The sequence below is a fragment of the Eumetopias jubatus genome, unplaced genomic scaffold, assembly GCF_037043125.1.
Source record: "Eumetopias jubatus isolate StellerSeaLion01/CBP00866 unplaced genomic scaffold, mEumJub1_p1.0 scaffold_1, whole genome shotgun sequence".
Taxonomy (NCBI): Eukaryota; Metazoa; Chordata; class Mammalia; order Carnivora; family Otariidae; genus Eumetopias; species Eumetopias jubatus.
In genome coordinates this window covers 179212944-179230651 of record NW_028274807.1, presented here as the reverse complement: position 1 = coordinate 179230651, position 17708 = coordinate 179212944, and positions in this window count along the sequence as shown.

Sequence of the window (17708 nt, the reverse complement as noted above, 5' to 3'; positions counted from 1 at the left end):
TAGCCCTATTCATTTGAAAGCTTGAGTCTAACATTTGATTGAAAGACTTGTGTACTCTTGCCCAGGATGGCCTGAGAATGGTGTCTGGGGGGCTGCACTGACCACAGGGGTTGCCCCCGTCTCCCACACAAGCCCCCCCCACCCCACCCCGTGATGGAGCGAGAGAAGGAAAACAGGCTTCCTTTTCCTTCTGCAGCCTGAGCCGAGCTTGCAGCCTTCTCCTGTTTCAATGTTTCTGGGCTCTCTGTAGCGCGATTCCAAAGACTCATTCTTTGTGAAGTGTTTGGTGGAGGTTTTAAAATGTGCGCGCAATGTCTCCAGATGCGCTCCCCTTATAGGCCAGCCTTCGTGACTTACTTTAAGGAACAGAATGCTGCAGAAATTATGCCTTGGAACTTCAGGGCTAAGGCAGAGGATGCGCTCCAAATTCCGTCCAGCTCTGTCTCAGGGGCACTCGCCCTGGGACCAGCCACCACGCTGTGAGGAAAGCCAGCGGCTGATGGAGAGGCCCTGGGGAGGTGGCCCAGATGGCAGCCCCAAGGAAGGTCCCAGCCAGCAGCTGGGCCCCACCACACATGCCAGAAAGAAGCCCTCATGTGATGCCAGCCCTGGCCTGGGTGGCCCCCTCGCTGAGGATGAGGAGATCAGAGACAAGCTGTCCTTGCTGAGAACCACCCAAACCACATATTCCCAGCAAAATAAATCCTGTTGTTTTGTTCAGCTCTTCAGTGATGGGGTGGTTTGCTTATTTATAGCATTAGATAGCTAGAGCAGCAATCATTGGTCCTCTGGAAAGCCTGGGGGGACGTCCCTGCTATATAGGCCCTCGATGCAGGAGATCTGGCTCAGACTCAACATCCTCCTGCCCCCACCCCCAGGTTCTGCTTTGGGCCATCTGTCTCACAGCTTCTTGTTGCTGAGATCCCCGTGCCCAGAGGGCAACCCTGCTGGTGGGAATGGCCAGCTACCTTCACTAGTAGCCACGGACCCACGTGTCTTAGTCTGGGCACGCTGCTATAACAAAGCACCACAGACCAAGCGCCTTAGCCACGACAGAAATGTATTTCTCATGCTGTTTGGATGCTGGGAATTCCAAGATCAAGGTGCTGGCAGATTTGGTTATAAGAACATAAATCCCATTCATGAGAGCTCCCCTTCCTGACCTAATCACCTCCCAGAGGCCTCACCTCCCAAGAGCATCACACCTTGGGGGTTAGGATTTCAACCTGCGAACTGGGGAGGGGGAGGTGATGCAAACGCTCAGTCCACAGCACCATAGGAGACTGACTTATCCTTGGTAGGCTGGAAGGTGGGCCTGCTGACTGTCCCATTTCTTCTAGCTCCTTCCTGCCCCTTCTCCACACTCAGGAGCCCCTGGCCCAGAGCTTGACAACTTTGGGTCTAAAGGGCCATCACCAGTCTCTGACTTGTCCCACACTTTTCATCTTGTAAGACGTGGAGGGGGCAATGGGAAAGGTGGTCCTATTCCACATACATCTGTGGCTCTCAAATTACTACCTCGCTCTCTCTTCTTTTCTATCCATGGACGGCAATGGAGAAAGGGTGCTGATGATAGTGAGGATTCCGCCAAAATAGGACTACTCACAAGCCCTGCAGGGAAGTGCCTGGTCTCAGTAGCTAGTGGCTCTCAAATCTGGGCTGAGGTGCACTTAACCACGGTAGCCATGGATGGTTGTACAGGATGGGCACTGCACCACTCTAGGGCAGAGGTCTATACATTTTTACTGTAATATTAAATATTTTAGGTTTCGAAGACCACATGGACTCTGTCTCAACTACACAGCTCTGCTGCTGTCACACAAAAGCAGCTGCAAATAAATGAATGGGTATAGCTATGTTTCAATAAAACTTTGCTTGGTTCAAGGCTACAGTTTGTCACCCCTCGCTCGAGGAGATTCTATTCACAAAGCTCAACATGCACAGCCCTAAGCTGTGGCTCTGCTCAGCACTGTCTACCCTTAGGGCCTCAAATTGGGGAAAACAAGAATAATAGCAGTGAGTGCCTACCACCATCAACCAGGTGGAGCGGTTTTCAAGGGCACAGCAAAATCCTCCGTGCAGAGTGTGGGATCTTCCTTACCCCTTAGGGGACATCTTGGATGCTTTACTCTTTCATTCATTGAAAAGAAACCTTCTATGCACCCAGTGTGTGTCAGGCTTATGTCCAGTGCGGGGAAAGTAACAGAGAACAAGGCAGACACAGCTCTGGCCTTCATGAAGCCTGCAGGATGGGGGGGGCGGGGGTAGGGAACGGACTTTGAACAGGTAGTTATAAATGGGATGAGTCTTACAAAAGGGGAAGCTGAGAGACAATGGGAGCTATTATAGGAAGATGAGGCCATCTCAGGAGCCTGGGGTGAGGAGGAAGCAGAGGTCTTAAGGATGAGAAGGAATTAGCCAAGCAAAGAGTTAGAGGACAAGTGTTTCAGGCAGAGGGACCAGCGTGTGCAAAGTGAGTGGACAGCACGTGTGAGGAGGGTAAACCTGCAGGGACCTCTCAAGCCACGCTGTGTCTCTCCCCCATCTACCTTTGCTCTCCTGCAGATAGTCAAGACCAAGATCATACCGGGCAACTCTCATCAAGCCTGCAAAGTTGTACTACTGGGTACCACAACACTGCAAAACACCGGAACTATTTGCTAATGCTGGGGAGTAAAGGAATTTCGAGTAATATCTGGATCGCTGGCTTATCAAAAAATTCCCGGACTGCAAGTCCAATTCCTACATGGCAAAACTGGCTTGGAGCCGCTGACAGCCGCCCCCTCAAATGGGACACACATCCCCCCATTGTGTCCCAGCCCCTGTCACTCCCAGTCACCTCACACCACCACTGATAGGTCACCGTCCGTGACCTGTCTGGCCCAGGCACGCATCTGACTGCTTACCCCGGCACATCTCATGCCACAGAGGGAGATGTGGGTGGATTCAAGAGGGCGAGAAAGGTGTAGTTTATGGGGATCCCCTCTCCAAAAATAAACGTGCACTGTGGCAGAGACGAATTATGCATGCCTCGAAGACCCAGTCTGCGTGGCCCGATATGCTGAATTTCCCAGGTTACGCTCCTGAGACCCCGACCAGGCTGGATGCTGAAATAGGAAATCTCTTTTCAGAGCCCTTGCTGAAACCCTGCTGGGGTCTGAGGACAGAAAAGGAAGGCTTCAGAAAGGAGGGACTGACTGAGCAAGAGACAGGCCTCAGTGGATGCCTTCTTTTCTCAGCAAATCAGGGCTCTGCTTCTCCAGAAAATCAATTCGGTGGTATGGAGGCTATTCTCTGGGGCGGAGTTTATCAAAGCGCATGCCAAAGAAGAACAGGAGATCCAAACCACACTGATGGGTGTTTCAGGAATAAACAGTCCTGATGCAGGAGAAATGAGGTCTTGCGGGCCCAGTTCCCCAGGGGCTGCCCCTGAGTGGAGAGAGCCATGAAGGGCACACTCCCGGGATGACCTATAAAGCAAATTCGCACAGGGGCAGCTTTGGGCTGGTCCCGCAGGGGAGCTCTGGGCCCTAAATTAGCCTCAGAGCTGCCCCAACGAGGACAACATATTGGTCATTGGTTAAGGGCTGCCCAGGGGGCGGGGAGTAAATCCCAAGGCATCATTAGGTCTTGTAGCCAGAGGGGAGTTCTCTGAAGAAGAGCCAGGGATGCCATTAGAAATGACAGCATGATAAAACGGGGAGGGGGCGTGGCACACACACAAGAACCAGGGCTCCGAGGGATCTGGGTGGAGTCTGCCAGGGTCTGCTACCTGCAATCTGACATGACCCACAAAGCTAAAAATGTCTCTTGGGTGCAGAACTTCTCAGAACCTTTCATGTGATCATTACCATCTCTAGGGGAGAGGAGATGATACATAGCAGTTCCTGAACCTGTCCATGAGCCTCACTTTTTCCAGAATTCCTACAGATCAGAGTTTGGGGGAAATAGCACTCTTAGGGGTATGCATGGTGGGAGAGGAGAGCAGGAAAGGGTTTCTCTTTCAGCCTCAACTGAGTGCTATCCTGAAGTCCTCTGAAACCTCGGGGGAAGCCAGCCAGCCTGGCCTCCAGGCCTTCCGCTCCCTACCCACCATGGCCTCCTGGCCACCATGGCCTCCTACCCCCCAGTGGATGCTCACTCTAGAGTGCCTGCAGAACTCCAGGGCTCCCTGGGGGCCCTCCAAGCACAGCCCTTTCAAGCTTCTTTCCACTCTTGGAAACCAGCACATCCTTCCCTGACTTCCAGAGCACTCCTGACCCACCCCCCTTTCACACGTGACATCAACCAGACTCCCCATCTCCATCTCTTGCTGCTCCACATTGAGCCTCCTGTGCCCCCACAAGACTTGCCTGCTAGCTCCTGAACCTAATGCACTTGTAAACTGAACTTGTTACAACAGGTAGTGACTTGGTTTCTTGTTTGACTCCTGCCGTGTTTTTAATTTTTCGCTTGATTTCATTTGAATGTGTCAGACCAGGTTGGGAGCTCCATGCTCACTGCCATCTTCCTCTTCACCCTCACCAGCGTGTAGCCTCTTTGGCCCATCAAAGGAACTGAAGAAAATGAGCCAGTGAGGAGCCCTCTGCCTCACGAAATACAATGTGAGGCATGTCTCCCATGCCTGACTCCTGCATGGTGATGCTCCATCTTGACTATTCACATCTGAGGAAGTGGTGTATTTGTCCTTCCTTACGTGACATAGTTAATGGCACTCAAGAAATTACCCTGCATCATAAAATCCACTCCAGAGGAAAAGCTGCTCTGGCCAGGTGGTGACTTCAAGATAAGCCCATCTACTGAGATTTACCAAGGCCCTTCTATCTGCTGGCTGCTGAGTTTGGAATAAAATCACCAGCTCTGTTGTCATTCCTGTTGTTTGCATTTTGTCTCCAACTCTTACTAGGTTGGACCCTGGGCAAGGCACTTGAGCTTGAGCCTCAGTTTGCTCATCTGTAAAATGGGTACAATAAATGACTTTTGCATTAAGGTGAGATGGAGATGAAACATACACTGAGGCACTTAGCACTATGTCTGAACCATAGTGAGTGCTCAGTAGACGTCTCTCTCAATACAAGAAGAAGAAAAGGTGGGAGACACTGGAATTCAGTCTTCACCCACATTACCATTATCCTATGGCTGATCCCGGGACAAACTCTCCCGAGACCCCTTTCTTTTCTGTCACGTTCACTTTCCCTCTACACTCTCCTTCCCTCCCTAATTCCTCTCCAGGCTCTCAGGGTTTACAAGGTGTTCATGAATCCTCTGTGGAGCTCTCTAAAAACACAAATTCTGGGACCCCCCCCAACCCAGGGATTCAGTGGGTCTGGAGAGGAGCTCCAGGATCTGCATTTGTAACAGACAACCTCAGATAATTCTGTTGTGGGTGGCTGTGACATGAGTTATTAAGAGTTTGGGGGCTTTGGGGAAGGGCTGGTTTGTAGCATTTGCTAAGAATACTACCACTATGGCCAACATCTGGCTACCCATGTGACGTCACTGAGGCAGAGCTGGGAGATGTTCAGCAACACACTCCTACATAACACTACAGACACAGCAGACGTACCCAGCTCCCAGAGCCAGACAACGGTAACAGGAAGTATACTCATCACGAAGTACCGATTACCTTTGTTTTCAGTATACTTATTTCATTGTAAGTTTCTGTCATCTAATATTTAGTGTTTGTGTTTCACAACCAGCTCTCAAAATCCCTGAAAATGTAACAACCGGCTCTTGGGAGTGTGGCCCCAACACACTGCCACAGGAACCAGAGTTGAAGAACCCCGTTGATGAGAATTGCATGAATACTCTGTTCCTGGACAAAATGCTCATCCTTGCAAAATTTTCCCAAAATTCCCGGAGAGTTTAAAGACATCCCAAAACCCATCGTGGATCTTGAAGAGACCCATCCCCCTTATTCTGTTCTGTGCTTTCAGAGCATCTTCAGGGCTGGTAGGAAAGAGGGAAGGAAAAATCAATATAGTTTGAGGAAAGGAGTTTTACAGATCTTTCCCATTTCCGAATCCTCAACCTCTGCCACCCTTGCCCCGTGCCTGATAGTGATGAGGGGTGCCACCACCACAGGATTCGAGAAGTTCCATGTCCTTGTCAGCTCCAAGCTCTTAATCTCCCTCCGGAGCTATGGGGGCCTACCCTGGCTGGTACTATAGTATCAGATTCGGGTGACAGGCACCGCGAGTCAAGGGAGGAAACAGAGGTGTCATATCTCCTTTGCCCGCATCTGGCTGGAAGGCAAGCTGCTCCCTCTCAACGAAGGGCACAGTCTTGAGTCACTGTGCTTGGTTTAGAACAAGAAGTCACTGCTCTTAGCAGACTCAAAGCCTTACAGGGTCACGGGCAGGCAGGGACACAGGAATTAAGACAAACAGGCACTGTGCTCTGTGCTTTAGAACCGTCAGCACAACAAATCCAGGGAAGGTGGCTACATCTGTGCTCCTGGTTCAGGTGCAGAGGTTCAGAAAATGAACCGGCCCATGGTTGCACACAGTGGTGGAGCCAGGATTCAAAGGCAGGTCCATCCAACCCAAAGATCAGGCTCTTAACTGTCCTGCTATTGTCCTCACATTTAATCCTCACAGTAGCCGGTGTCCCCATTTCACAGATGACAAGACTGGGATAATCACCAAAATGCACTAAAGCCCCAGGAGGGGGCATCCGGGACTCGGCAAGCCTCTCTCCTAACACAGCAAGGGGTCTGTAGCCTTTGTAAGACTGCGTTCCTGAGAGGGTGGACGGAAGAGAAAGAGGAAGGGAGAGACAAGATCAGGGGTTGAGCAACAGGGCGGCAAGGGCGTGACGTGAGCAGGAGCAGCACCCGCAGTGGGCAGGCAGACTCCTGCCTATGTCCGGGTAGGGGAAAGATTAAAGGGGGGGGGGGGTAGGGGAGAGCAACAGTAACTCCCAGGCCCTGTGGTGAAGTTCACTGGTGTCTAGAGATGAGATCATGAGAGCTGCTCCCCTTGGTTCCCATGGCAACCAGGCCGCTGCCTGCCCACTCCCCAGCTTCATTTGCACCAGGAATTGGAGGGGTGGGGGGAATGTCACACAGAGGCGGTGATGTGGCTGCAGTTACCATCACTGACCTCCATGATTCAGAGGGTTACCCGGTGGTAACCATGGCAACCGGCCCCAGGAGCAGTCATTGAAGAAGCTGTTCATCCCACCCAGTGGGCAGGGCTGAGATGCCAATGCCACGCCCACAGCAGCCTTGCGTGGGTGGGTCTCCACCCCTGCTACTCCAGGCATCCTTGGGTCAAATCTCTTCACACGTGAGCAAAACTTGGGCAAGTTGCCTAACTGCCGTGAACCACTGATTCCGCCTGTGTTCACAGCAAGCATTCAGGCGTCGTCACCACGACCATCCTCATCATCAAAGAGCAGGCGGTGTGACTCATCAAGGAATGTGTCAGACAGCTCTGGTTATGAACCCCTGAAAGTGAGACAAGCTACTGTCCTCCCGAGCTCCCAGTTCCCTCACCTGTCGACTGTGGATCTGTAAGCACTTTCCCAGTTGTTGTGGTATCGGACCCGCTATGTGTCTTAGTTTGGGTTTCCCTAAGAGCAGGGCCAGACATGGGATTCGGGTGCAGGTAGTTTGTTTGGGAGCTAACCCCCAGAAGCACAAGTCGGGGGCTAGACAGGTGATGAGGGGGAGCAGAAGGGAGAAAGCTCAGAGGGAGCAGGTCACCACCATCCACATCTTCAAGAAGCGTGTAGACCGTGCCTCGGATTTGTCCCAGTGAGGGACAGAAAGTTGGGGTATTTATCCAACAAATGCCATCCACCAGCAGGGAGAGAGAGGCCAGTTTGAGGTGAGAGCCACCACTGCTTTGGGCAAAGGCAGAGGTGGACAAGGGGGAGGATGGGGGAGGGTAAGAGCTAGAAGCAGAAAGAACAGAGCTAGAACAGAGGTGGTGCTCAAGGAATCCGTAGCTGTGTTCATTCCCCAAACAGCGATGTGTAACCGCTCTGACTTCTGCCGCTCCACACAGACGTTTTTACCTTGTAGAAGCCACTCCTATTCCCATGACACTAACAAAGTGGAGAGCCTGGGCTTTGGCCTTGTTGGCACAGATCAGCTCAGGCATGAGGACCAGCTCTGCTTCTTTAACTAGCTGTGAGGCGTGGGGCAAGTGCCTTGATGCCTCCAAGCCTTTGTTTGTCCATCTGTAAAAAGGGACAATAATAGTACTTCCCTCACTGGGCAACGTGATGAGAAGTGAAGAGACAATATATGAAGGGACGGCAAAACATTTCTAGAAAGGCCCAGATGGTAAATATTTTAGGCTTTGCACACCATATGGTCTCTGTTGCAACTATTCAGCTCTGCCATTGTACCATGAAGGCAGCTGTGACAATGTGTAAACATATGGGTGTGCCTGGATTCCAATAATACTTTATTCACCAAAACAGGAAGTGACCAGATCTGGCCGGACACCCATAGTTTGCCAACCGCTGGTACAAAGCACCGAACAGAGAAGGTACTCAATAGGTGGGAGCTGTAATTATTGCCACAGCTTAGAAGGAACTTAAGCCAAAAGCTCTCCGTGGCTTAAGAAAGTCTCAACGTCATCCCCTTTCCATGTTGCTTGTCGACCATTCAAAGCATGAATATGTGTTCTAGCCCTTGCCACTCAAAGTGTGGTCCACATACCAGCAACATCACCGTAGCTTAGCCTTCCTTAGAAATGCAGACTCTTAGGCTTCAACCCAGATCAACCAAGTCAGAATCTGCATTTGAACAGGATCCCAGGTGAGAGGAGTGCACATTACAACTGAGGACACACTGTCCTCACTGGTCCCCAGGCCTGCCCTTCCCAACCACACAAGGCCTTCTCTGCTCTGGCCTTGGAGCCAGTTCCGCCAGGCTGCTCACCACCCCCTGTTCTCACTTCCTAATCTGGGTCCTTTCCTTTATCTCCATCCCAGGCACACTCCCCAGCGAGGCCCAACTTCTCACAGTCAGCGGGGGTCAGCAGGGCCTTTCTTTGCTCAGCTAGCTTTCTTGTCTCTTCATTCTTCTCTCCTCCCTCAGCACTGTGCCTGTCCCGGGCACTTGCACAAACAAATCCTCTGACTCGAGTCTGCTGCTGGGGGCTGGTCCAGCACGGCGCTGCCCAGTACTGTAACCACTCACCACTTGTGATGACTGCGCACTTGAAGCGTGCTCGTCCGAAGTGAGATGGGCTGCCTGCCAAATACACACTGGGTTTTGAAGGCTTAAAAAGACTAGAAAAGGAGAATGTAAAATATGTCCATACTTTTTTTGAGTATCAATTCCATGTTGAAATATTTCAGATATATTCAGTAAGAAAAAGTTAAAAAGTTACTTTCACCTGTTTCTTTTTCCTCTTTTAATGCGGCACCAGAAAATTTCCGGTGATAAATATGGCTGGCGTGATCGTTCTGACACCACTGACCTGCTGGGACAGCATAAAGATTAAAAATGCAGGTACCAGAGTCCAACTGCCTATATGCTGTTAAAGAAAACATTATTGGACACTTGTTAAGATACTAAGAAAGACTTTACTCAAGACAAGTGCAATAGGGGAGAGAGATCAGGCTCAATGTGGAAGACAGCAGGACCAGGAAGGATTTATAGCCAGAGAGAGAGGGTTGGTGGATGGAAAATTACTAAGAGGGGATATCAAAAGTAGGAAGGACTTCTGGTAAACTGACCTCACAGGATTCTTATGAATGGCGGTCAAAGACTTACACGTCAAAGACAGACTACATTAACCAGATATTAAGGGTGATCAGACATCAAGGATGGTGGGATTTTCCCTCAATGACTCAGCAGGATTCTCTGCTAAGACTGGGCTGGACAGGTCTAAGAAGATGGCCAAGGAGAGAGTCTGTCTGTTCAAACCCCGACTCTGCCGCTGTCCAGCTGTGAGGCCTTGTTAGAACTGGATAACCTCTCTGTACCTCATCTAGAAAATGGTGATCCCAAAAGTAGGCATCTCTAGGGTTACATGAGGATGAAACGAGATGACACGTGCTAAGCTCTTAGCACTTTTCCCGACATACAACAAGGACTCAAATCTGAGTTCCTGCTTACTGTTCCTTCCCCCATGACCCAGCACGCCACAGACCACAGATATTTGGGAGGGCTAACTCTGAGACCTCCAGGAATCCTGGATTCAGTGTGCTGGACATGATGACCCTGATCCCTGGCTTTGTCCCAATCACATGTCTTTCAAAGAGTCATGAGCACCCTGTACCTTTCTCTGACCACAACTTGCTAATTATTTCTAGTCTCTGATAGTTTCTCTCCAACCACATGGCCCATAACCACCAGGAAACAAAAGTTGCACCATGTCGTGAGTCCCACAAAGCTAAGATGCTGGTGGTCATCTCTGCCCCTGCCCCAGCTACTCACCTTCAGTAGCCCCAAGACACACTGTCCAAATCTGTGCCTCATCAACATAGCAAATGGCTGCGAGTCACAGATCTTTGGGGCCTTCAGTTGGTTTGTGAATTCCAAGGTCATGGTGGACTTCAAATAGTTGCCCTACCTCACTCCCCTCTCCCCATTTGAAATCCTCGGTAACCCCAGAGTGAGCAGATCACAAAGGAACATTTGTCATGGGCAGACACAGCAGGCCAGGACTACTGGCCAAAGCTGGGCCATTAAATATTCGTCATTGTTGGGAAGGGCAGCCTAAATCTCTAGTGAGGAGATTTAGAATTCTCCAGAGAGAAGAGAAATCCATTTCTTTGCCAGAAATCTAGCTCATTCTACTAGAGAGGCCTTAAAAACACATCAAAACAAAGACAGCTGACTATGACACCCAGGCTCACATGGGTAAAGTCAGCTCCATTTATTGGACCCAGATGTAAACTGTGTTAAAAGGTCAGGCTCTTATCTTTGGGGGAAACGTTTTTTCTGAGAGATCCTGGGCCCAGGAGAGACCTCAGGTAACCCCAAAATGGCAAAGAACTACCCTACCCCCTCTGTGTTCTCTGCCCTCTCTAAAATTCACCTTTCCTCAGAGAGCTAGAAGCTTCACCCAAGTGGTTCTCTGATTATAATACACATAAGAATCACCCAGAGTGTCCTCTTAAAATGTGGGTTTCAGTGCCCTACCCCCAGGTTCAGACTGAAATGGCGCCCAGGGAATGAGCATTTTAACAAACGAGAATACAGGTGAGGTAGTAATTCTAGCAAGAACTTCCTCCTTGGCCCCTGCGAAGCTGTAGAAATCCAGGTCCCCGGGCTTGATGCCTGGCAGGGTCACGCCCCTCTCTGTGCATCCCAGGGGAGGCAGGTCGAAGCTGCAGAGGAAGTTCCTGTGCTGTCCTCCCTACCCCGCCCACAAATGCCTGCCCTGCCCGGGGGAGGAAGACAAGAACTTGCATTTGTTTCCGGCATAAGGGCAAGAAATTTGTTTTGATCGCAATTTACAAAACTGTTTTATGCTGTTGTGACCTGCTTTACCAACCTCATTGAGTGTGGTGACCCAAAGCAATCCGGCCCCATCCCTGGCTCGTCCCACCCTGTTATCCTTCCCAAGATCTGCTGCTCCCAAGCCTCTTTCCACTAGGCCAGCAGGTGTGCACCTCTGTCCTCTGGTTGTACTGGGAATCACGTGCAGGCTTTGTTTTGATGCCAGGGTCCAGGCTCCACCCCAAATTAGGACATCAGAATTTCGGGGGTGGAGTGGAGACCAGTGGTGGGGTCTTTCATCACTTCCTGGGTGGTTTTAACATTTGCACATGGTTTTCTGCCCGGGCTGCACATTGGACTCCCCAGGGCAGTGTTAAAAAACCCCGATAGTGCTTGAGTCCCACCCCCAGAGGGTCTAAATAAATTGGTTTAGTGTTCTTGTCAGGCGATGGAGTGTCTTTAAAACCCTCACTCAGCTGAGAACCACCGTCGAGGTAGGCCCTCTGTTTCTGCAAAGGAAGCCATAGCATGAAGTCCTCCCGGGATCATTATTAATTCGAGGGACATCTTCAGGCGCCTTTGGGGGCCGAGGAGTGAAGCTTTGGCCCCCAGAGTCTGATGACTGAAGACAGGGAGGTATGTACTCATTTGTTGACAAATGGGACTCTGCTCAGCCTGAAGGCAAAGCCTGTGGTCCAGTGGTTTGCAATCTTTAGTGCTGCGCTACTCAAAGTGTGGTCCCCAGACCAGCCTCAGCAGCATCAGGGGGAACTTGCTGGAAATGCAAGCCTGCAGGTGCCCCTTCAGACCCACTGAATCAGGAATGCTTGCTGAGGTGGGGCTCTCCTGCCTGTGTTTAACAAGCTCTGTGGGTGATTCTGATGCACACTCAAGCTGGGGAAAGACTCCTTTAGTACGCAGAGGAATGTCTCAAGATGTACTAAAACGCAGGATTCCTGCACTCGCTCCCGAAGGGTTAAATCCTGGAGGTCTGGAGTAGGGCGCAGGAATCCAGATGATTAGCCAGTACCCTGGGATAAAAATGGTCCAGGGCCCAACTCTGAGAATCCCTAAGGAAGCCAGTTCCCCACAGAGGCCTGCACTCCATCTGGTCCCATTTCCCACGAGTCTGCAAGGACTCCTGTCTCTCTCCCAGACTCCCACTCCCACTCAAAAGCTTCTACCATCTTAAGCCCTCACCACTCACTGCCCTTCCCTAGAAAACGGCCTGAACCAATCTACAGGCCGTGAAGAGCAGAACCCGCATGCCAGCAATGTGGGGGAAGGGGGTGCCGCAGGGCGGGAAGGGGGGGCTGTCTGTTGTGGCTTTCCAGGCCTGTGTTTGTGTAAGGAGCTCCTCCACATGCTCCAGGGGGATGAAAACATCCAATTACTCCCAGACGTTGCTGGGTGGACACATTTATCTGTACTACCGCTCTTGGCCACACACTTCCAGATGGACGGCCCCAGAGAGAGTGGTTTGTTTCCTCTTGTCTTCCTCCCTGTTGCATTTTGTGATTGCAGAGGGCCGGGCCTGCTGTGTGCTTCCCTCTCAGCTGTGAGTACTCTAGACCATGGGCCCCGTTCGTGGCGGCTCCCATACTGACCGAGGAGAGCCCGGGCCGGCAGCCGCTGGGCTCCGTCCAGCCCCTTCCAGAGCCCAGCGCTCCGAGGCGGGCAGCAGACGAAGAAGTGCAGCCTCCCTGGCACTGGCTCAAACTTGCAGGGCGTTCGGCCCCTCGCGCTCGATTTCTGTTATCTTTGAGGGGGCTTGCCTTTTAATTTGTTTCTCAGGCAGCCATGCTAATAAATGGGACACAGCTGAAGAGCTGTCTGATGAACAATAGCCGCTCCGCCAATCTGTCTCGGGCCCGTTTGTTCAGGATCCTCCGAGCCCATTAACACCCAAGCCTGGGAGATGGCATCTCCCCAGGGATGAATTACCTTTATTTCCAGACACGTGTTTGCTCATTTAGCACCCTACTCATAAATGTAGCCCCATTTTGGCCGTGTTTCCCAGAAATGAAGGGCAAGAGCATCCCCAGCCACAGGAAGGACACGCCATTTAGGAAGAGCCACTGGCCATCCCTAAGAGTGACAGCAGACACTTCCTGAACAGTGATGGCCTGTCAGGCACAGTGCTGAGGACTTTTTCTGCATGCTGTGCTATCGTCCTCACCACCATCCCGGGTCCTGGAGTGAGCCATAACCCCATTTTGCACAGAGGGCGTCTGAAGCACAGAGAGGTTGAATGACTTGCCTCGGAGCGCTCAGCTTCTAGGTGGTAGGGCTGGGATTCGAACCCGGGCCCCTGCTTATTTTAAACCAGCTCTCTCACCAGCTGGCAGAGCTCCTACTCTTCATTTCCTCTCCCTCGGGGTGGGGACACAGACAGGTACCTGGGTCACACAGAGGAAGTGTTCACTGGCCTCTAATGATCCTTACTTTCAGGGGGAAAAAAAATGTATTGACAAAAGTGCCACACTGGACTATTTTTAATTCAAGTGCTTATTTTAATCCTGAAGTTTATTTTTAGTTATACACACTGTTTTATTCATGTGGGTGGAGGGACAGAAAATAGTAGTTAATATGTCACAGCTCTGTCACCATTCGGCTTGAATTGAGATTTACCAGTCCGTGCTCTCGAAAGTGGTAGGATGTGACCAGGGCTCTTGCTGGCTCTGGCTAGTCCTTGCTCTGAAAATCTCAGAAGATGGAAGTGATTCATCTCCCAAAATTAGATTTCTGATTGTTAGGAGTTGTGTCTCATATAACAAAACTAAAATACCATAGTTTAAAATATAGTTTATTCTCTTATGCAAGGGTTTATTCTTTAACACAGTGTTCTCAACCTTAACACATAAGGATCGCCAGAAAAGCTTTAAGAAAATCAGGATGCCTAGGCTGCACCCTGAAAGGCCAATTACATCAGTATTTCTGGGGGTGACACCTAAACACCAGGATCTTTCAAATCTCTCCAGGTTATTCCAATGTACAGCTGCCGTTGAAAACTGGGGTTTGATCATAGGGCAAATCCCAACATCATTCCAGTGAGGAGATGGTAGCTCCACAAAGTCAACCCAGATCCTCTCCATCTTTCTACACTTTCATCCTCAGCACCTGGCACTTAGTCTCAATGTCACCACATGGCCCAAGATAGCTGCTGAAGCTCCAGTCATCATATCTGCGTTCTAAGTGGAAGGAAAGAAGAAGGAAGGAAACGGAAAGCCAAATGATGTCATACCTAGCTGCTATGGACTGAATTGTGTCCCACCCAAGTTTATAGGTTGAAGCCCTCATTTCCATTGTGACTGTATGTGGATATAAGGCTTTGGGGGAAGTAATTAAGGTTAAATGAGGTCATAGTGGTGGGGTCCTAATCTGATAGCATTGGTGGCCTTATGAGAAAAGGAAGAAAAAGAGAGATGTCTTTTCTCTCTCTTCACATTGGGAAGGTAACCAGCGGCAAATCAGGAAGAGTCATCATCAGGGAACCAAATTGGCTGGCCTTGACCTTAGACTCCCAGCCTCCAGAACTGTGAGAAAATGTCTGTCTGTTGTTTGCACCCCCCAGTCTACATATTTGTTATGGCAGCCTGAGCAGACTAAGACACAGCTGAGTCAGCACCCTCTTACCACCCTTCCCAGAAATTCCATCAGAGCTTCCGTTTCTATCCCATTAGCCAGATGTAGCCGCACGGCCACACCTAACTGCAAAAGAGACAAGTGGAGTCTTTTGCTGGGTTCATTGCCACTTCCAATAAAATTGGGGTTCTATGACCAAGGAAGAGGGAAGAAAGGATATTTGGTGGCAACTAGCAGTCCTGTGCCCCAGTGTCAATAATGCAAAGAGTAGGTGGCAGAGGACAGGAAGAGACATGGGAACCCCTGAGCGAGAACACTCGAGAAACAGGGAAATGCAGCTCGAGTAAGCCGATAGCACACTTCAGGGAGTGCCAGGAACAGAAGGCAGATTCCTGAACCAGAGCCTCCAGAGGGCCGAGCATCCCCACTGCTCTTCCAGGGCATGACAGCTGTTGGCAGACGGGCCCCCATGCGGAGCCCAGCTGTCAGAGGAGTAGCCCTTCTCCCGATGTGGCCTTGGGATGACACAGAAGTTTGCACAGGGGTCCCTGGACATGCACGACTCTGGTAAGCAGGGTTTTTTTCTGGCTATATTGCATGCACTGAATGAGCTACGAGCAAGCCTTTCCTGGGCCAGCATAAGAAGGGCTGGGTCAAACGTGGAGAAATTGAAGGCAAAGAGACAGTGCAACAGGCATTGCCTGGAAATACAGCACGGAAGCCTCTCTGGATCCAGTGAGCAAATATTTGAGGACTTCCTATATTGCTGTAAGCTGCTATTGGTGCCAAAGAGAGAGACCAGGTCCCTGCTTTCACGAAGCTTACGTGCCAGAGTGGGAAGACAAATGGTCAACAAATCCACAAATAAGACCTTTGCACCCAGGGTAATGAGAAAGGGGTGGGCAGTGTTAGGGAAGCATCAGAGGGGTTCTCTTTGCGGAGGAGGTATTTGAGTCCAGAGCTGAATGAGGAGAAGATTAGGGGAAGAATGTTCCAGTGGAAGACAGAAGGAAGCGGAGCAGAAAGGGGATTAGTGAACGAGTGTCACCATGGGCAAGGATGGGGGCAGGAGGGGAGGTCAGCCTGGAGGGCAGAGAAAATTGGAAAAGACTTTGGACTATCACTGAAGGGCAGTGGGGAGCTTCTGGATGATTTTAAGCCAGGGAGAGATACCATCTGACTACTTTTTAAAGATTGCTTTGGCTGCCATGAGGATCATGCATGAGAGAGGTGGCAGGAGTGGAAGCAGGAAGACCAGCCTGGAGGTTTGGTATTGGTCTGGACACAGTGGGGACTTAGAGTTGAACAGCCACTGGCAAACTATGGCAAACTTACTGCCTTTGTAAATAAAGTTTGACTGGAATGCAGTCATGCCTGTGTTTACTATTGTCTGTGGCTGCTTTTGCACTAAAGGTACGTTGAGTTATTGTAACAGTGATCATCATCTGGCCCTCAAAACATTTACTATCTGACCCTTTATAGAAAAAGCTGGCCAACCCCTGGACTAGAAAGAAGTGGAGGTGATGGGGATTATTCTGGATGGGAAGACACTGAGGTATATTTTAGAGGGAGAGCCAACAGGACTTGTTAGTAGATTGGATGGGGGGAAAGGGAGAGATGACATGCAAGTTCCAGGCCTTTGGCTTGAGATTTGGTGGACGGTGATGCCATGTACTGAGATGAGAAGGTCATGTCTGGGAAGGAAAGCCAAGAAGTCTTCTCTGGGCGTGCTGTTTTGAGATGCCTGATGGCCCACTGACGAGCAGAGCCGAGAACATCTTCCCATCCATGGGTCCATCTGGATCCATGTGCCATTTAGATAACTCAGCGGCTAGTAGCAAATTGCTCAGGAAGGGACCCAACCTTCTCATACGGAGGGGACCCAAACTTCTCATACGGAGGAGCAGTCACTCGGAGAGTCAAGAACTCAGGGGACTGACGATCAGATATCCTTACATGGGAGCCCTCACTGTTCTCAGAAAGATCAAGAAGCAAGCGAGAAGACATAATGAGTCTTAGCTTGAGTTCAGCCAGAAGGGCCAAGCATTAACTATGGTGCATTAATTCCCCTTTACCAATTAGCAGAGTCACTACCAGCATTCATTTATCTATCTGCTTAAATGGTACAAGATGAGTCACTCTGGGCTCCCTGTTTAATCCCACAGCAGTCCTCCTGTCTGAGCTGGTACCACTGTCTCAGAGCCCTACATCACTGCCTTCTTGTTTGCGCTACCTCACGTAAGGTCAACGGTAAGACATGGATGCAGTCATTCCCTTTCCAGGTACTATTATACACTCTCTTACCCAAATCAGAAGCCCCAGAATTCTCCTCTCTCCCTCTCTCTCATTCATTCCTTTCTCTGAAATGTCTTCCAAATCATTAGCCCTCATCCTTCTAGCCTCGACCAAAGCAGAAGTTGCCTAACTCCTCCTCACGTGGTCACCAGGGGGGATGTTCTGGGACACACATCTCATTGTGATGGACAATGACAGTTTTGTCTGCCAAAAAGAGCAGCTCCCTTCTTCTGGGGCGCTGCCAAATCCCTCGGACCCAGCACAGGGCTTTTGATGCGACTGCTGATCCCGGTCCTCTGGCCCCAGTGACAAGAGGGCAGAGGACCCTGTGTAGACCAACCCAAGAACTCCCACCTTTCCAGCCCAGAGATTCACTTGGCACCTGTGCCACCAAGAGGAGCAAGCTTGCCTTTCCCCC